General features: G+C 41.6%; 1 protein-coding gene across 4 annotated transcripts in view; it reads left to right on the top strand.

The window, feature by feature from the left end:
- Nucleotides 1-12,711, top strand: part of TLCD4 (TLC domain containing 4) — a 121,176-nt gene that overhangs the window by 20,154 nt on the left and 88,311 nt on the right. For 2 of the 4 annotated variants that reach the window (XM_081486218.1, XM_081486219.1), the window contains exon 1: nt 10,356-10,591. The exons of the other annotated variants lie outside the window; for them this stretch is intronic. The gene's annotated coding sequence lies outside the window, so the exon portion shown is untranslated. Of the gene's footprint in view, nt 1-10,355; nt 10,592-12,711 lie in introns of those variants that run through there. 4 annotated transcript variants of the gene reach the window in all.

Raw genomic sequence — 12,711 nt, 5'->3', positions numbered from 1 at the left:
ACTGTCTGTGAGATTCAGGATGAAACTTGCAGGAGGACTGCAGAAGACTTCTAGGGTTGTATGGAAACAGTATTCAGAGAGGTTAAAGAAAAAACAGCAAAAATAACAGACATAGTCTGGAGAAACTATAAAGTAGTGTGCAGTTGGAAACTTGACTTCTGATGTCAGACTTTCTTCTCTCACATCTCAGCTTTGCCATTTGTTCTGTTTCTTTGTCAAGTTACTTAACCTCTTTAAGTCTTCATTTTATCAACTGTGAAGTGGGACCGAGGAAGGGAAATCTCTTATAACATTATTGTGAGGCTTGAATGAGAACTAAATGATTAAGTCCTATAGGTCTGATTTAGAGAAGTCCTGTGAGCCTGGCATGTAGAATATATGCACCACATAATACTTGAAATGTGAATAGTGGTCAGAAAGGCAAGCCAAGATCACATTGAGAGGAGAATTACCAAATATGAAGCACACTATATATAAGCCTATAAGCAGGATATGAGGTAAGAGATTAGGAGCCAAAGAGAAGGTGAACAGATTAAGTTTGGAGATCAAGGCAGAAGTGAAACAATTCAAGGCTTTGGTTGCTGCATCAGTAACTGTGGAAGATACATTGCATGTTTCCTTATCCTCGCTGCAAAGTACAATGGCAAAGCAGAAAATGCTTCAGAAGCAGATTTTGGATTAGAGGGAACAGCTCAAACAAATCTTTAGCTCATTCTCCATCAATTAGCCTTTGAGGGCTCTCTGTATTTTTAAGGTGAAAAAGTGAAAGTGTTAGTCACTCAGTCGTGACCAACTCTTTGCGAGAAGAGAAGCCTGCTAGGCTTCTCTGTCCATGGAATTCTCCAGGCAACAATACTGGAGTGGGTTGCCATTCCTTTCTCCAGGGGATCTTCTTGACCCAGGGATTGAGCCTGGGTCTCCTACATTACAGGCAAATTCTTTACAGTCTGAGCCACCGGGAAAGCCCATTTTTAGGGTGGTTCTTGTCTTTTCCTTCCTCGACAGTCAAGAACCCATTTATTCACAAATTATTTATTGAGTACCTTGGAATACAACAATTTCCAATTGTACTGTACTCCCAGAGCCTCAGACTAACAGGAGAGTCAGATAATTAAACCAGCAGTCTCAACACTTTGTGAGAACTTAGGAATCAGAGAAAGCTTCCTAGAAGAAGTTACATTTGATGTGAAACTTAAAATATAGATGAGTTGATGCCTACTTCCAGGGCTTCCCAGGTGGCTCAGTGGTAACGAATCCACCTGCCAATGCAGAAGACATGGGTTCGATACCTGGGTTTGGAGGATCCCCAGAGGAGGAAATGGCAACTCACTCCAGTATTCTTGCCTGAGAAATTCCATGGACAGAGGAGCCTGGCAGGCTACAGTCCATGGGGTCGAAAAGAGTTGGGGATGACTTAGTGACCAAACAACAACAAGGCATCAACTAAGCTGGTGAATGGGGGAAGAGTGTGGCTGATGGCTGAGGGGAGAAGGGAGTATTCCACGTCAAAATAACAGCATATGCGGATGCATGGAAGGAAGACAATCAGGAACTTGGGGGAATTTAAAGTAGTTCAGTTGGGCTAAAAAACTGAGCTAGAAGCTGGAAAGTGCCAGAGAGAAGGCTAATGAGATGAAATCTACTCTGTTAAGGAATCTGGACTTTATCCTAAGGGCTGCCGCTGCCGCTAAGTCGCTTCAGTCGCGTCCGACTCTGTGTGACCCCATAGACGGTAGCCCACCAGGCTCCCCCGTCCCTGGGATTCTCCAGGCAAGAACACTGGAGTGGGTTGCCATTTCCTTCTCCAATGCATGAAAATGAAAAGTGAAAGTGAAGTCGCTCAGTCGTGTCCAACCCTTAGCGACCCCGTGGACTGCAGCCTACCAGGCTCCTGTATCCATGGGATTCTCCAGACAAGAGTATCCTAAGGGCAGTGGGAATCTATTCTAGTTATTAAGCAGAGAAGTGACATTTAGAGACTACCCTGATTATAATATGGAGAACAGAAGGAGCAGGATAGAAAGCCTACTACCTGAGTTTGTAAATAAAATTTTATTGGAACACAACCATATACATTCATTTACATATTGTCTATTGCTGCTTCCAGGCCATAAGTGCAGAGCTGACTAACTGACCATCTGGCTCACAAAGCCGGAAATATTTATAATCTAGCTCCTTAAGAAACCCAGGGAGATTATTGTAGTAACCTGAGTAAGACAATACTCCTGTCTTCCCAATACTGGGGAAGAAAGGAATCTTAGAAAGGCAGTCATTGTCAATAGCTGAAGAAATCATGACCTAGATATCAGTTGCCATAATCTGTTTTGTTTTTTAACCAAATTGTTCTGCCTGTTTTCCTCTAAGAGTTTTATAGTATCCAGTCTTTCATTTAGGTCTTTAGTTCATTTTGAGTTTATTTTTGTGTATGGTGTTAGAGAATGTTCTAACTTCATTCCTTTATATGTAGCTGTCCTGTTTTTCCAGTAGCACTTATTGAAGAGAATATCTTGTCTTCATTGTATATTCTTCCCTCCTTTGTCAGAGGTTAATTGATATAGGTATGTGGGTTTATTTCTGGATTTCTGTTCCATTGGTTTATATTTCTATTTTTGTGCCAGTATCAAAAGCTGATTCCTCTAGATCTGTTTTTCTTTCTCAGGATTGCTTTGACTATTTGGGCTCTTTTGTATTTCCATATAAATTTAGAAATTTTCTGTTCTATTTTTGTGAGAAATGCCATTAGTAATTTGATAGGGGTTGCACTGAATCTGTAGACTGCCTTGGAGAATACAGTCATTTTGACAGTATTGCTTCTTCCAATCTATGAACATGGTATATCTTTCCATTTGTTTGTGTTATCTTTGATTTCTTTCATCAGTGTTTTAAAGTTTTTCAAGTACAGGACTTTTGTCTCTTAGGTAGGTTTTTTCCCAGATGTTTTATTCTTTTTGATGAGATGGTAAATGGGACTATTTCCTTAACTTCTCTTTCCGATTTTTCATTGTTAGTGTATAGAAATGCAAGAGATTTTTGTGTATAGTATGTCCTCTACATAAAAATGAGTTCTATTCTGAGAGCACATTTGTAAGTCAAATTTGTTTATAAGTACAACAAAGTTAACCTAGGTACCCAACTAACACATTTTGTTGCAGAAAGGGGGGACCCTTTCCAGGGCCCAAAAGTGGGCTCTTGTCTAACACTCAGAAATGAATTGTCTGAGGAGACACATGTGCTGACAAAGCAAGAGATTTTACTGGGCACCTTGGCGGAGAGCCATAGGGTAAGGGAACCCAGGAGAACTGCTCTGCCAAGTGGCTCGCAGTCTCAGGTTTTATGGTGATGGGATTAGTTTCCGGGTTGTCTTTAGCCAATCATTCTGACTCATAGTCCATCCTGGTCTGCACACCATGTTCAGTCAAGATGGATGCCAGTGAGAAGGATTCTGGGACGTGGTCAGACATGTGATGTCTCCTTTTGACCTTTCCCAAACTCTTCTGGTAGGTGGTGGCTTATTCCGTGTTCCTTACCAGGACCCCCTGTCATAAAACAATTCATGCAAATGGTTACTATGGTGCCTGGCCATGGTGGGCGGTTTCAGTCAGTGTGCTTCCCCTAACAATTTGACTCTATAGTACTGTGTTGTAATAGGTTTATAATACTTTTCACACATATAATACATAAAAATAAATACAAAAAATAAAATGTTTTTAATCTTATAGTACAATACCTTGAAAAGTACAGTAGTATAGTATGACAGTTGGCATACAGGGTCTAGCATCAAGTGAACAGGCAGAAAGAGTTACTGACTGGGGGAAGGAGAGGACAAGGGAGATGATAAGAGTAGAAGGACTGTTAGGCTGAAGAGCAAGCTGCAGTCACTCATGCCTGACATTGATGGAACACATGTTCACATCGCTGAAAGTTTTCAATCTGATGGTTCATATGTAGGAGACTTACTGTGTTAATTTTGTATCCTCCAGCTTTACCGAATTCACTGATGAGCTCTAACTGTTCTCTTGTGGCATCTTTAGGACTTTCTATCATGTTGAGACTGGTTCAACCCCCTATCACACAACTCTTAAACAAAGTACAATATCTCCTGAAGTGTTCTGCAATTTTCTAGACGCTTGTGGTTTTAGCGTTATCATGGAGCCTAGTCCTACCAATGAGTTCAGTTTATGGACTGTCTCGCTGTTCTGGGTGTGCTATCTTTGTTCTGCTCCTGTTTGATCCAGCAGTGGAACTTGGCCCCATGATTTCTTCACTTATCCAACCATCATCTCCACTCACAGTGTGTATGCTGTGGGGAGGTGAGTGGTGTAGGGGTAGTGGAAGACTTACTGAAGACTTGGGAGACATGAGGGGAGTTGAAGAAATGCAAATAACAGAATATTGCACATGAAAAAAGTATTTTAGGCATTATGAAGTTACTCTGCCTTCTGTCTCTTTTCTTTCTCTTCTGTCTTCTCTTTTCTCCCCAACTTTTTCCATACCCCTAAGTGAATTTCTAATGTAGAACAATCTTTCTTTGTTTATACTGCCTCTTGCTAATACAAGTTCTCAAGCACTATTCATAACAACGTGTCTGTTCATAACAACTTATCAAAGTAGTTCCCTCTGAGAAGAATTCTAGTGCCAGCTGTTGAGAAATTGGTTTAACTTTACTATGGTAGCAAGGCATCTTGGAACCAGGGTAGGGTTCTTAGGATAGGCTTGGATCAGATGAGGTGTAATCTGACTCACCCAGGAAAGGAAGGAGTCCAAAGCTGAGGGAGGAGGGAAATGAAATAGAGAAACCAAGATCACTTCCAAAGAGTAGTGTAACTATCAGACCTAAGTGGTGAGTGGGAGGTTGTAAATAAAAGAGGAGGTCAGGGATCTAGAATAAAGAAAATCAACCCAAAGAGCTATATTGTAGACACTTGACTTCTTGTGAAGAGAAATTATGTCTTAACTGTTTTTATGTATGCACCACTTAATACAGTGTTGAACACAAGGAATGTTTGACAAACTGAACCCTCAACCTTGTGCCATTTCTGGAATCTGATTCTCTTTGTGTTCCTGGGACTTTGCTCTTCTGATACAGATCAATCTACTATGTCTGAACAAATCAAGCAGTATTGGCTTTATTTCTAAGCAACCCAGGTAAAAGACTAGAGATCTCCTCAAGAAAGTTAGAGATAACAAGGGAACATTTCGTGCAAAGATGGGGACAATAAAGGACAGAAATGGTATGGACCTAACAGAAGCAGAAGATATTAAGACGAGGTCACAAGGGTACACAGAAGAACTATACAAAAAAGACCTTCATGACGCAAATAACCGTGAGGGTGTGATCACCCATCTAGAGCCAGACATCCTGGAATGTGAAGTCAAGTGAGCCTTAGGAAGCATCACTGCAAACAAAGCTAGTGGAGGTGATGGAATTCCAGTTGAGCTATTTCACATCCTGAAAGATGATGCTGTTAAAGTGCTGCACTCAATATGCCAGCAAATCTGGAAAACTCAGCAGTGGCCACAGGACTGGAAAAGGTCAGTTTTCATTCCGATCTCAAGGAAAGGCAATGCCAAAGAACGTTCAAACTACTGCACAATTGCACTCATCTCACACTCTAGCAAAGTAATGCTCAAAATTTTCCAAGCCAGGCTTCAACATTATGTGAACCGTGAAATTCCAGACATTCAAGCTGGATTTAGAAAAGGCAGAGGAACCAGATATCAAATTGCCAACATCCATTGGATCATCGAAAAAGCAAGAGAATTCCAGAAAAACATCTACTTCTGCTTTATGGACTATGCCAAAGCCTTTGACTATGTGCGTCACAACAAACTGTGGAAAATTCTTCAAGAGATGGGAATACCAGACCACCTAACTGGCCTCTTGAGAAATCTGTATGCAGGTCAAGAAGCAGCAGTTAGAACCGGACAGACTGGTTCCAAATAGGGAAAGGAGTATGTCAAGGCTGTATATTGTCACCCTGCTTATTTAACTTCTGTGCAGAGTACATCATGTGAAATGCCAGGCTGGATGAAGCACAAGCTAGAACCAAGATTACTGGGAGAAATACCAATAACCTTAGATATGCAGATGACACCAAATGGCAGAAAGTGAAGAAGAACTAAAGAGCCTCTTGATGAAAGTGAAAGAGCAGAGTGAAAAAGTTGACTTAAAACTCAACATTCAGAAAACTAAGATCATGGCATCTGGTCCCATAACTTCATGGCAAATAGATGGGGGAAACAATCGAAACAGTGAGAGACTTTAATTTTTGGTGCTCACTGCAGATGGTGACTGCAGCTGTGAAATTAAAAGACACTTGCTCCTTGGAAGAAAAGCTATGACCAACCTAGACAACATATTAAAAAGCCGAGACATTACTTTGCTGACAAAGGTCCATCTAGTCAAAGCTATGGTTTTTCCAGTAGTCATATATGGATATGAGAGTTGGACCATAAAGAAAGCTGAGCACTGAAGAATTGATGCTTCTGAACTGTGGTGTTGGAGAAGACTCTTGGGAGTCCCTTGGACTGCAAGGAGATCAAACCAGTCAATCCTAAAGGAGATCAGTCCTGAATATTCATCAGAAGGACTGATGCTGAAGCTGAAACTCCAATACTTTGGCCACCTGCTGCAAAGAACTGACTCATTAGAAAAGCCCCTGATGCTGGGAAATATTGAAAGCAGGAGGAGAAGGAGACAACAGAGGATAAGATGGTTGGATGGCATCACTTGACTTGATGGACGTGAGTTTGAGCAAGCTCTGGGAGCTGGCAATGGATGGGGAAGCCTGGTGTGCTGCAGTCCATGGGGTCACAAAGACTCAGACACGACTGAGTGACTGAACTGAAGTGTATTTCCTGTGTTCTGTCTTCAAAAAGACCTACACTATTGCTAGGTTGTATCATGACACAAATGGCAATAAGCAACTGTTAATGCAACCACCATCATGTATCAAATGGCTACTAGATCTAAAGTACAGTCAGGTATTTACCTATGTTCTTTCCTGTACACCTCATATAGAAAACTTGGTATTGTCTAGTATATTCATTGTATAGATGAGGAGCCTATTGCTCAGAGAAGTTCTCTTTCCTTAGGTTATGACAAGTGGCATGGTGTCTGGCTTCAAAACTCTTGACCTTAGTAATACCAGCCTGTTTTTTCCTAACTCATTGCTTTGCCTCCAGTCTAAACCTTTCAGTTCTTTACATCCCTTGCTCAATACATTCATTGTTTCCTCATTTGCTCCTGAACAGAGTCTGCAATATTTAGTGTAGCATAGTTTATTTTTCACAATCCCTGAAGTGACCTTTATTGCTGTTTCCATATACGTACATTGAGTTCCAAGCGTTTCTGTTTCCTGGGGACATCCCAAGCTCCTCCATGCTTCCAAGATTTTTCACGTTTTCCTTCTTTATAGAGTGCTCTTCCTCCTCAACTTGCTTTGGCTTTAAAATCAGGAACACAATTGCTAATCAGTCTTTCCTGGGAGTTTTCATAATCACTCTGGGTTTTGAGTCTTCTATTAGTAAATTGAGACTATATTTCCTACATTTTGGAAAGAGGTTATCTGGGATGACTTGTAGCTTTGCCACTCACTAGCTGTATCATCTTGGGAAAGTTGCTTGACTTCTCTAAGCCTCAGGTTCTTTTCTTCATAAAATAGGATAATGAAGGTTATCAGAAACAGGACCTGACATGGAGTAAGTACTATTATTTTATCACTCTTATGTGAATTAAATAAAATTAACATACATAATATTCTAACACAATAATTGTTAGCATACTGTGCTTCCTTTAGTGACTTCCTTGTCACCCTTCAAAATTCAGCTCAAATTCACCTTTATAATGCTTTTCTGGAATCATTCTGTATATTCCTCACATGGTTAGCCATTTTCTTAATTGTGCTCACAAACCTCGAATTTTACTTATTATATCCCATGTAATTATTTGTTTAACTTCTTATCTCTGCCAGTCTGGACTCCTTGAAGACAAAGACCATTTTATAATCCAGCCAAACATAGCATGAATAGGTGTTTTATATACATCAGTTGATTGAATGAACTACTACATACATTAATAAATAAAAATGAGTCTCAAAGAACTTACAGTTGGTAGTAATACTACCACTAGTACTACTACCACTGTGTAATGTTTATCAAGTATCACTTGCTCAATACTGTCCTAGGCTCTTGGAACTCATTAGCTCATTTAACTCTAACAATAGCTCTGTTAGGTAATTATTGTCCCCATTAAAACTTTCCAAAAACAATGAAACCTTATTGCCATTTTATAGATAAAGTAACTGAGGATCAGAAAACATAGTCAAAATCAAACAGCTAGTAAGTAACATGTGTTTCTCTGGTGGCTTGGTGATAAAGAATCCACCTGCAATGCAGTAGACTGCCTGTAATGCAGAAGATGTGGGTTTGATCCTTGGGCTGGGAAGATCCCCTGGAGAAGGAAATGGCAACCCACTCCAGTATTCTTTTTTTGTGTGTGTGGTTTGACTATACATTTATTTATTTCAATATTGACCTTGATCATTACACGGACCATTAAGGAGACAAGAGCACCTGTTCCCTCCTGGGGACATGCAGCGAGCCGCTGAGACTATCTGGTGGCCGTGCCTCTTTCTAAGTTTCCTCCATGTTTTGGAGAATTACATCTCTAACCGAGTTGGGTCCCCCAAATACACGTCACATTACATCAATGCATTTGGATAGAGAACATATAAAATTATATGCTCATATGTCATCAATGCATTTGGATAGAGAACATATAAAATTATATGCTCACATTACATCAGTGCATTTGGATAGAGAACATATAAAAGTATACGCTCACAGAGACTGCTGTGTAGGTACATGGAAAGAAGAGACAAGGCCAAGGTGAAGAGTCCAGAGGCTTGACTCAGCCTCTCCTCTCACTCCAGGACTTTCAGGTGACTTAATCTTTAACTTTTTTTTAGTTAGAGATTCGATTTGTTGAAAGAGAGAGTACAGTATTTGTTTCTCTCTTTCTGATTTACTTTCCTCTGTATCACAGGCTCTAGATTCATCCACGTCACTAGGACTGACTCAAATGTGCTTTTTTTACAGCTGAGTAATATTCCATTGTACGTGTGTACCACAACTTCTTTATCTGTTCATTTGTCAATGGACATCTAGGTTGCTTCCATGTCCTGCTGCTAAGCCGCTTCAGTCGTGTCCGACTCTGTGTGACCCTATAGACGGCAGCCCCCAGGCTCCACCGTCCCTGGGATTCTCCAGGCAAGAATACTGGAGTGGGTTGCCATTTCCTTCTCCAGTGCACGAAAAGGAAAAGTGAAAGGAAAGTCGCTCAGTCATGTCCGACTCTTAGCGACCCCATGGGCTGTAGCCTACCAGGCTCCTCCGTTCATGGGATTCTCCGGGCAAGAGTACTGGAGTGGGGTGCCATTGCCTTCTTCCATGTCCTAGCTACTGTAATTAGTGCTCTGTGACAACCTAGGGGGTGGGGTGGGGTGAGACGTGGGAGGGAGGTTCAAGAGGGAGGAGACACATGGATGCCTGTGGCTGATTCATGTTGAGGTATGGCAGAAACCATCACAATATTGTAAAGCAATTATCCTCCAAATAAAAGCTTTCTTTAAAAGGACTTTCTTTTGTTTCATGTTATGACCAACTGTTTTAAGGTTAATCATAAACAACAAAGAGTCGTGAAAATTTCCATGGACTGAAAGGCAAAGACAGGGACAGGGGACCGTCTCCACGCTCACGTCTTGCAGCATCAGATTGCTGATGTTGGCCGACACCGCCCTCAGCCAGTCGACACTCTCCTGGGTCGAGTGAAACTGGAGAGGCCCCGAGCTCACCCAATCCAGGGCCTGCCCCTGGATCGCGCTGGACTGTGTTGCTGGAAGCTCCGTTCAGATGCAAACCGCTGTCAAAGAGGGGCGAGGAGGCCCCACTGCCCGGCTCGCTGGATGGTCCCAGCGACCCTAACTGGAGCTTCAGAAACGACGATGCTTCCCTGAGATACTCGACAGTGATGGTCACCTCATCACCAGCATTTTTCAGAAGATGCACCACTTCTTTGTGGGTTGCACTTTATACATTAATGCCGTTAACCTGCGAGGTCTCTGAATATCTTCGATATGACCACGGGGATGCCGTGTTCCACGCCGCCCTTTATGCTCAGGCCCAGGCGGCCCAAAGGCTGTCTGCGCAGCGTGACGGTTGTTTGCACTGGGACCGCTGCCACTGACACAGATGACATCCTGGTTTTGAATGGTCAGTGCCTCTTTCGTCAGCTTCAGGCGGACGTCATAGGCGTGGCCTGACCCTTCGTCGTGCAACAAGGCGATCCTGGTTTTAGTCTGCAGGCGGCCCGGGCGCCCGTGGCGGGCAGCCGGAGGCGGGGATCCCTCGGCGCTCATCGCCGCCCATTCGGAGGGCCCGCGCTCCGGGGCCCTGCGCCAGCCTCCCAGGGCCCCGACTCCAGTATTCTTGCCTGGGAAATCCCACAGACAAGGGAGCCTGGCTGGCTTTAGTCCATGAGGTCGCGGAGTCAGTCAGACACAACTTAGTGACTAAACCACCACCGTCACCAGTAAGTAATATACTCAAAATCAAACAGCTAGTAAGAAGTATAGAAAAAAATGTCATGTTTCAGTAGAAAACTTGGTATTGCCTACAAAAAATCTTCCAGGTCACCTTAATCTTGCTTTTCATTGTCTTGGAACTATTGCACATCCTTCTGAATTATCTGATTATAGCCGCTTATCATCTTTGCTTCATTTTACAACTTTGAATAAATATGTCTTTTTTTTAAGATTCTCCTTTGAACAGGTTGTAACATCTGCCTGGTTCCTTCACTGAACGAGTTAAATAACAACTTTAACTTTTTTGCTTTTCTGTCTGAATCAGTCATGATTTTAGTTTTTTCCTGAAAATTATCTTTTAACAGAGATACAACTGGAATGCAGTTCCCATTTGCAATGACTTCAAAGCCCATTTCTGTACCTCACAGGCCTCCAACTTCCCTGTGTACTTTACCAGGGAGCCTGTTTTCAAGTTGCAGAATTCTGAGTTCCACCTCAAGAGAGTCTGATTCTGTAGCATTTTGTTTTTAATGAAGACTCCAGTTATGCTGTTGAAGGCGGTCTGAAAAGCACTGCTTTGAAAAACTATATAATACTGTTTTTTTTTTTTTAAGTGAAAGTGTTAACTGTTCAGTCTTGTTCAACTCTTTGCGACCCCATAGACTGGGCTCCTCTGGCCATGGGATTCTCCAGGCAAAAATATTGAAGTGGGTTGCCATTCCCTTCTCCAGAGGATCTTCCCAACCCAGGGATTGAACCCAGGTCTCCCACATTGCAGGCAGACTCTTTACCATCTGAGCCACATGCAGGGTTTTTTTTTTTTAGCAGGATGAGTAAAAATACTTACACAAAGCAAGCTACAAACTAAGTTTCAAAGAGAGAAGAGGAAGAGAGAAACTTTGTCTGAAACAAACACTAAGTTTTATGAAGAAAGTGGCGTTTGATCTGGACATTAAAATAGGAAAGCTTTTGACAGAAAGATATGAAGACACGACATCTTGTCTTAAAAGCAGTATGAGCAAAGGCAAGGAGGGAGGAAAATGCACAGCACTTTTGAGAGAATGACTAGTGGTTAGATTTGACTAAACTGAGTAAACATTTGGTGGGGTGGTATGAACAATAAGACTAGAAAGGTAAGTGTGAGCTAGAATGGAGGATTTTGATGCCATGCATTTACTTGAAAGTCAATAAAGAGTAATAAAAAGCTTTGATTGGACATAAAAGGATAAGATAATCAACAGCAAGTTAAAAGAATCCTGAAGAAGCATGAGATTAGATGAAGAGAGAGAGGCAATCTAATGAATGGCAAGGAAAAGAAAGATGAGCGATCACAAGGATTTGAAGTCTCTTCTGTAATTAATGAATATTTACTGATGGTCTGTCACATGTGAAATATGTGTTATTAAGCAGTGGGAAAGAAGGTGTTATCCTGGTACTTTGTGTGTAAAGGCTCAAAGAGGGAAGATGTCAGAGAAGCATCAGAAGTTAAAGAAGGCCTAAACTTTGGTGAGTGAAAGAGGAAGGGTACAGGACATAAATATATGAAAGATTAGAGAGTAGAATTGATAGAATTTGGTGTCTACTTAGATACAGAGGGCTAAATAAGAAGAGAGAGTCTAGAAAAATTGAAGTTTCTGGGTTGGGTGATTAGGCGCATAATGACTCAATAAACTGAGGAAAAAGAGTGTGGGGAAGAAGAGAAGATAATGAGTTCTGTTTTATTGCATTTGAAGAACCTGAGAACACATAGTAGGATATTAGGAATGTATGTCTGGAGCTCAAGAAAGAGAGCTTTAGATAGCTATTGTGTAAACAGAGTTGATAACAGATGTACCTTGGTGAATTGGGGAAATAGAAGAGTTGAGCCAAAGATGAGATCAGATCCAAACTGAATGAGGCTGTCACCCGGAATGGGTGGAAATGAACTAAGCAAAAGGTTGATTGCAAAAATCAGAGCTCAGAATTAAAGCAGGAAAGCCCGTATGTCGTCAGGCTATGCAGGAAGTTGTCTAAACTTGGAGATGAAAAGGTCTAGGGGCCAAGAGAGTACAAGAGTTTACTGAGAAATAAAAGCAAGGTAGATGAATTAAGTTAAAGAGTGTTTTCCCTAGGACTTACTTTAGGATTA

Source organism: Giraffa tippelskirchi, chromosome 5, assembly GCF_054371585.1.
Source record: "Giraffa tippelskirchi isolate mGirTip1 chromosome 5, T2T-mGirTip1v1.2.pri, whole genome shotgun sequence".
Classification (NCBI taxonomy): Eukaryota; Metazoa; Chordata; class Mammalia; order Artiodactyla; family Giraffidae; genus Giraffa; species Giraffa tippelskirchi.
Note: the sequence above shows the minus strand (reverse complement) of the source record. Positions and strands in the feature narration are given on the sequence as shown.